Below are 7,876 nucleotides of genomic sequence, written 5' to 3' on the forward strand. Positions count from 1 at the left end.
GACAATGGATTCGTCGACTCCTCACTTGCATAGCAGCTTAAATTAACGTTCGACGTTTACCTGAATGAGGTCCGAGAAGAAACCGTTTCGGGAGGGGGGAAACCCAGAACTCCTCGTAATAGACCCTGTGAAGTGTGTTGGAGGACGTCACACCCCAAGGGGCTAAAAGGAAGAACTGCCCGGTGAGAGAACTCAGGTGCCATAATTCTAAAATTACTGAACACTTACGAAAAGTGTATCGAAAACCAGAGAGGTCGACAACGAAGTCAACGAGTGATCCAACACGACACCAGTCAAAATAGTTAGCAACAGAGGAGGAGGAAGACTGGTGTTTTGTGAATGAAAACAGAAATTAGTAGCAACACCACATCTTCCACGGAGCAGAGGTAAACATGCCCCGAAGGACCCGTTGCATTGATGATAATCTATTCTGGAATAAAACTATGGATCTGTTTTCCTGTATACAGTGGACTATATCACTATTTACGGCAGAAATGAAATCGTCTTCAATCCCGATTAGTTTCAATTTGCAGGCGACAAACTCATTTTTAATAACTTCTCACGGCGTAAAACCAAGTAAAAAATGACTGAAGGCATTCTTAATTTCCTGACGCGAGAAATATCGCCAGATCGTGGTTTGTACTCGTTAACCAAGTATCGTGCGATATCATGTCCTGCTTTTAAGAATTGTTGTGCACGAAGACTGCAAATTCTATTTAGAGTACTAAACGATCATTTAGAAGAGTCCAAAAAATTGTTCAAAAAATCGAGGAGGGGGTGAAAACATTCGAGATGAACAGGACAACTAGCTCCTCAACGGACTATAGTATGTTTGCCATCGGATATTTTCTGTTTCAGAAAGACTGCGAACGTCCAATGGAATATGGACCTAACCATGGTAAAGGCCATTGGAAACAGATTTGGGCCGGATCCCGATTTACTATGGATGCAGAATATCGCTACTACCCCAGAGAGAGAGAGAGAGAGAGAGAGAGAGAAAGAAAGAGAGAGAGAGAGATTCTCGGATTTGAGTATTATAGAATGTTCGTTTTAGCGTGCCCAGATTTATTGCTTACAATCATCAATCATAGCTGCGTACCCTAAATTTCAAGCTATAACCTGGGATAGGATCGTGGCAGCTGCGGCCACTGATGAGGAATGCCGAACGTTAGCGGAATATATACGAGACGGGTTACCAAAATCACGACACGAACTGCCACTTCTATGCGATGGCAGACCAACTGCATTGTTTGGAAGGAGTACCCATAAAAGGGGATAAAATTCTGATACCAAAGCAGCTTAAAAGCATTGCATATCAGCCCATCAAGAGTTGAATGGAAGTTTATCTTACGCTAGACAAAGATTATTTTAGCCAGGTTTTGACGCTAGTATCCGACAATAATGATGATGATGATGATGATGATGATGATGTTTCATCCAATGTCAATAGGTGCAGGTGAAAGGTGAAAAAATACCGCGGAATCTTTCAAGTTTTTACTAATGGCTGGAAATATTTTATGCTTCGCCAAGGCTATCAAGGGTATTTTTATCGTGACGTAATCACTAGATGGTTTGCCTACCATGGCTTAAAAGAGGCTCATTTACCCTCAAGAGAAGGATAGATTGCGCCACTTTACCAACTTGGCATTTTACCTCGTGGTACATACAGCTCCTCGCCTTCCCAAATGGTCATCCATCTGGTACTGGCCAGGCTCAACGTTGCTTAACTTCGGTGATCTGACGAGAACCGGTGTGCCAACGTGATTGTGCCGTATACGACAAACGAGAGCACAATGTTGAAAATGCAATTCAATCGCCCCGTCCCAACAAAGAGAACCACTGATTTTACCTTCAAACTCAGAATTCTCATTCCAAAACACTCTCACGGACCTACTGGATATCCATGCGAAGAGTTATGGTGTATATATATATATATATATATATATATATATATATATATATATATATATATATATATATATATATATACAATGGCTGGATTGATTGTTCCGCCACCATCAGAGAAGGCTTCAGCAGTATGAGATGCATTGAGGGGTTGGTTCTGCACATATGATGCACTGGAGGAGATATCATCCAATGGAGGGTCACCGTTCAACTCATTGGAGTATAAATCGTTCCTGAGAGATTGGGGCGTAAAGAGACGTATATACATTATCTCCAAAGTAATGGCCGAACTAAACTGGCCGTAAAAAAACAGCCAAAAGAATGCTCATGGACTGCATTAATGTCTACGGCCACCTACGTCACGATCAGGTAGCACAGGCGATGATGACAGATAGGATCACGACCTCGCATTATTACTAAACGAAATGTTATATGGTCGAACAATAAGGGATCACCTTCCTATACTTCGCGAGAAGTACCGGATTGACGATCGATGGATAGACACCAAAGAATAGAGAGAAAGGTCGATGGCAAAAAGACATGTGCTAAACAAAGAACAATACAACATATACAAGCGTTCAATCCAACATTTTCAGGTTGGCGAATCCGTTCAGGTTCAGAATCAAAAGTGACCATATCCGCAACGATAGACAAAAAACGAGGAAAGATGGACAAAAAGGATAACATCGGTAATAGATAATAATGGATGGAAGCTACGCAACTGTCGTTTCCTCCAGAAGATCCAACCTATCATGGATTTGCTAGATTATTCGTCCGTACAACCACCCTCTCAACCACCTCTCCAAAGGCCAAGAATGGAGGAAAGCGTATTCCTGTTTGACATACACGATAGGATGGACGTGGAAAAGGTTGATGATGACGTAGTGATCACAGACGATGCAGATATGGAGGTGGATAAGCAAAACCCGATGAGGCAAAAACCAACGAGGACGATCCCACGACGCAACATGAGAGTAACACAACCACCAAAACCATTGTCTCCACAAATGCGAGGACCAACTCACAACTCCACAGAACTTTCCCAACAAGTGACAACAAAATGTTAACGAGCATCTTCCCCCCCCCCTCTCTGGCTTTCTTACTCTTTCTATTTTCTCTCTCTGTGTCTCTATAAGAGAATAGAGAAAGAGAGAGGGAGAGGGAGGGAAAGAGAGAGAGGTGAGTAAACGTGGAGGTAGACACGTTTACCAGAACCAAAGGTCAGCTGACCAAATTACGTATGTGTGACGTGGTTGGCTAGATCTGTGAGATTTGATTTGAGCATTGAAGAAGACGGACGTTCTCCCATGGTCTCCACCTGGGGAGGGGGGAGACGAACGCTGACGTGTGTGAAGAAGAACTAACACAAGCCGATTTCACTTCCACTTCTGCAGAACCTCTGGGGAAAGTGAAATAAAAAAACTATAAAACCATTTCATCGTCTTGGAGTGATAAATCTTCGTCAAACAGGTATCAAGTCTCCCTCCAGGATGAGAAATTGCCAGATGGTTCAACAGCGAGAAGAAACAGAGGTAGGTTCAGAAATTACATGTCACACACGATTCCCTTTATGATAATCAAACACACAACCATTTATATTAGAGACAATCACACGGAATCTTTCTTATGTTATATAGAAAACGTAAAAAGTGCCCCTAAATGAAGAACTCTATATAACATATTCAAATGTAACGAAAGATCAATTTGGTACCCCTAAAGGATAACTTCGATGATTGAATATATAACATATTCGTTTTGGTGCTCGTCGACCAGTCGCATCACCGATGCGATAATCGAACCTGTGTTTAAGAAAATACAACGTGGAAGCATGGAGATTTAGTGTCAAGAAAAAAGAAATAGACTAAAAAAAAAAAAAAAAAGGACAAGAAAAACAATAAAATGTATGGAAGAAAAAAAGAAAAAGAAAGAACAGTAAAAAAAAAAAATAGAAATCAACACACACACAACGTAGGGTCCATTAAAACACTAGGCGAATTAGAAAAATAATTAAGAAAAAAAAAGAAAAAAAAAGAAAAGCAATACACACGTACAACCTTTTCACGAAGAAAGAAAAGGAAGACATACAGACACACAGATGTAAAACTTTATATATAGAAAATAGTTAAAAAAAATTTTTTATCGTATTGGGAATTAGCTCGTTATGAACGAAGAAAAATATCACTTAATGTCAAAATTAGAAGGGAAAATTTTGTAAATTTTTAACAACATCCAGTGAGAAAACCAAAAAGATAAACATGTCAATCAAAAATATGTGTTATGAATATTTTGTGTCATTTTTAAACTGTGAACTAAGCGGAACTTTTAAGGAAAAACAATATGTACTTTTGATGAAAAACAATGGATAGGTTCTGAAATGTGATTTTTTTTTTTCACTAATTGTACGATTTTATTTCTTAGGAATTTTTTTTTTCTGACATGGACAATTTTAGTTCCATCGAGTTGTCTGAGACTTTATAAGTGAGTCGTTTTATTTTATTTTAGAAACGACTGTATTTTAATTGTAAATGTCTAGGTATTTTTTTGTAAACGACTGTGATTTTTCTTTAATTTTGAATTCTGTGGAATGGTAAAAGATGATGCACTATGCAGCCGACCTACTTGATGACGTGGTCAAAAGGAGTATCCACGAATCTGTGTTTTGTTATTTGGAATTTTGTTGTTAGTGAGATGGGACTTTGTGATTGCTTATAGGATATTTTTGTATTTTTTAATTTATTATTTTTATGTAATTGATGTGTTGTCAAACGGTATTGGCAGAATTTTCTTGTTCTTTGACATGTATTTTTTTTTCGCAGAATGGTGAGGTGAAATCTTTGCTTGTGGGGTCTATTGAAAGAATGATTAATAAAAGAAAGAACGTGTTGTTAATTAATTAATTAATAATCATCATAGTAATAATAAAATTGGAAAAAAGAGAAAGAAATAAGATTTAAACAGTGTAATAAATGATTTAAAAAAAAGTTTCGGAAGAGTCAAAGGTTCAGTCGGTATTAATTTCAATTTTCGAAAAGTAGAATAAAGGTTCTATTCGACATGAGTGACGTTTTGACCACATAAGTAAGGTAGAAAAAAAAGGATAAATATAGGATTAAATAAACTATATGAAGAAATGAAAGAAAAAAGTGGGGCGTGAATGGAATTTAATTTCTGTGGCAAGCATGTTAGAATTTTGGAGAGGTGTTGAATTACATGGGTAGTTATTAATTTCATTATTCTCGGGAAATGATTCGAATTTTATTTTTTTTATCGTGATTTCTATTGATTTCGAGTAGAATCAACATGGAGCAAGTTTGAGTACTTCATGTGTGGAAATCCGATGTTTTCCGTGACGCTATGTGTCTTCAAGGCAGGTTGCGCTTACCGATTTTGGAAAAAAAAAGTTTTTTCTGACAGCAGTAAACGGAATGTATTCTGTCCAGCGTGAGCGGATCTAGTTGTAATCAACTTCAGAGAGCAAATGAAATGCCCTCTGACATGGCGTAAGGGGCAGAGGGGGTGCAATGGCTGACGTGGCCATTATGTTACGAATCGCTCAAGAGAAGATGAATGAAATATGTATGCAAGTACTTAGGAAATAAAATGTTACACTATTGTGAATTAAAAGTACCAAAACCAAAAATAAAAAAACCATGCTGGGTGAATTTAATTGGTATTATTAAATTAAATTATTTTGGAATAGATTTGGTTGGTTTAGTTAAATTTTAGGGACGTTTAGCGCGTAGTTGCATTTTTTTCATGAGAATTACAAGGCGATTAGGCTGTAGAAAGCAGTTTTTTCTGTTGTTTTATTTTTTTTATAAGCCACGGTATTGTCACAAATTAGAAAATTTGGCAGGGGAAATACTATTTTAGAGTAATGAGTACCCTGTTAAAACAATACTAGTGGTTCCAGTGAGTTGGAAGATGCCACATAGGCCCAAGCAACGGCAATAAGTCTTGTCCAACAAAAGTCTGGCGTGCGAGGTCGCGATAATTCCTCAGGGTACGGAGCGACTGGACAGTCGGTACCGAGCCTAATCACGGGGAGATAGAAGAAAGGGAAAGATGCAGATTACGTAAGGGACAAGATAGAGCCTTATTATTTTTTTTATTTTTTTAGAGGAATGTGTGAGGGATATCTGGGTTGGAATCTTGGGACTTGCTGGGAATGCGGAAAAATCACAAAGGGAAAGCTACTTAGTTAGAAATCGATGCGCAAGTAAGCTTTGGCGCATTAGTTAGGGAGTGATGATTCCGTATCTTGTCGGGTTCCAGGAACTCAAACAGGCTCCGAGTGAATCAGTGTGAAGGCTTATCTTGGCTTAGACCAACCAAGGGAGTTAGTAGAAGAGCTTTGTGAAGTCCCGAAGTAGTAGATAGAATAGAACAAAGCTCCAGTGATAGGACCACTCAGAGAAAGACGTCAGGGCATTACAGTAAAGGAAAAAAAACTGGGACTTAGGCCTATGCTGAAAGTCGAGAACGCGAGTGGGATGGTTGGGTCGGTAGAGCATCAGACTTTTAATCTGAAGGTCTGGGGTTCGAGTCCCCATGCGATAAAGCTACCACCAACATGGAGCATCCGACGTTCTGGTCGTAATTGCGATATGCTGGCCCCATTTCGAAAAAGTGATCGAAAATGGAGTCTCCATTTGTTTGGCCAAGTGGTCCAAGTAAAGAGCAGAGTCAGTGGAAAATATCCAACAATGCGACCGCCTAGACAAGATGGATATCTGCAAAGCTTTATCTTTGTCTAACTTGGAAGCAAGTTAATGTCGAGGAGAGACTTTCGAGAAGCAGCAGAAGGGTTGATAGTGTAGTAGAAGAGTACTGGTGCCTGATCTTTCTTGGAAAAGGGGTGAGTCCGGAAAGTGAAAAAATAAAGATGTACTTCGGACATAATTATTTTTTTTAGTTAGTTAGTTATTAAAAATGTATGGCTTGCCATACATTTTGATAAAAAAGGGGTGGAGGAATGTTAACGAGCATCTCCCCCCTCTCTGGCTTTCTTACTCTTTCTATTTTCTCTCTCTGTGTCTCTATAAGAGAATAGAGAAAGAGAGAGGGAGAGGGAGGGAAAGAGAGAGAGGTGAGTAAACGTGGAGGTAGACACGTTTACCAGAACCAAAGGTCAGCTGACCAAATTACGTATGTGTGACGTGGTTGGCTAGATCTGTGAGATTTGATTTGAGCTTTGAAGAAGACGGACGTTCTCCCATGGTCTCCACCTGGGGAGGGGGGAGACGAACGCTGACGTGTGTGAAGAAGAACTAACACAAGCCGATTTCACTTCCACTTCTGCAGAACCTCTGGGGAAAGTGAAATAAAAAAACTATAAAACCATTTCATCGTCTTGGAGTGATAAATCTTCGTCAAACAGGTATCAAGTCTCCCTCCAGGATGAGAAATTGCCAGATGGTTCAACAGCGAGAAGAAACAGAGGTAGGTTCAGAAATTACATGTCACACACGATTCCCTTTATGATAATCAAACACACAACCATTTATATTAGAGACAATCACACGGAATCTTTCTTATGTTATATAGAAAACGTAAAAAGTGCCCCTAAATGAAGAACTCTATATAACATATTCAAATGTAACGAAAGATCAATTTGGTACCCCTAAAGGATAACTTCGATGATTGAATATATAACAAAAACACCAGTGTTGCGATCATAAGATGGCGGGGGCATGAACAGAAAAACAACGACCGATGAGATGGGTCGGAAAAAGTGGAACACTGGTTGATATAAATTCAGTCTTGGACTCAGTAGATTCTTAAGTCCACTTTACTACAATTTAAGTAAGGCTCTCGCAATTTAATTCCGGGTTAGACGGAAAAATTGTCGAGTTGAACAAAATACACCTGAAGATCGGAGACTACATTAGCAAAAATTTGTGAAAATAACAGTCAAGATGAGAAAAGTATAATCAAGAAAATTTTAATCATCAATCATCATCTACAAAAT

At 38.9% G+C, this 7,876-nt stretch overlaps 1 pseudogene; it reads right to left on the reverse strand.

Annotated features, from left to right (window-relative positions):
• Positions 1 to 1,660: 1,660 nt before the first annotated feature.
• Positions 1,661 to 1,777, reverse strand: LOC145292411 (5S ribosomal RNA; annotated as a pseudogene).
• Positions 1,778 to 7,876: the final 6,099 nt, after the last annotated feature.

The sequence above is a fragment of the Euprymna scolopes genome, chromosome 13 (genome assembly GCF_053919585.1).
Source record: "Euprymna scolopes isolate OS-2025 chromosome 13, ASM5391958v1, whole genome shotgun sequence".
In the NCBI taxonomy this organism is placed as follows: domain Eukaryota; kingdom Metazoa; phylum Mollusca; class Cephalopoda; order Sepiida; family Sepiolidae; genus Euprymna; species Euprymna scolopes.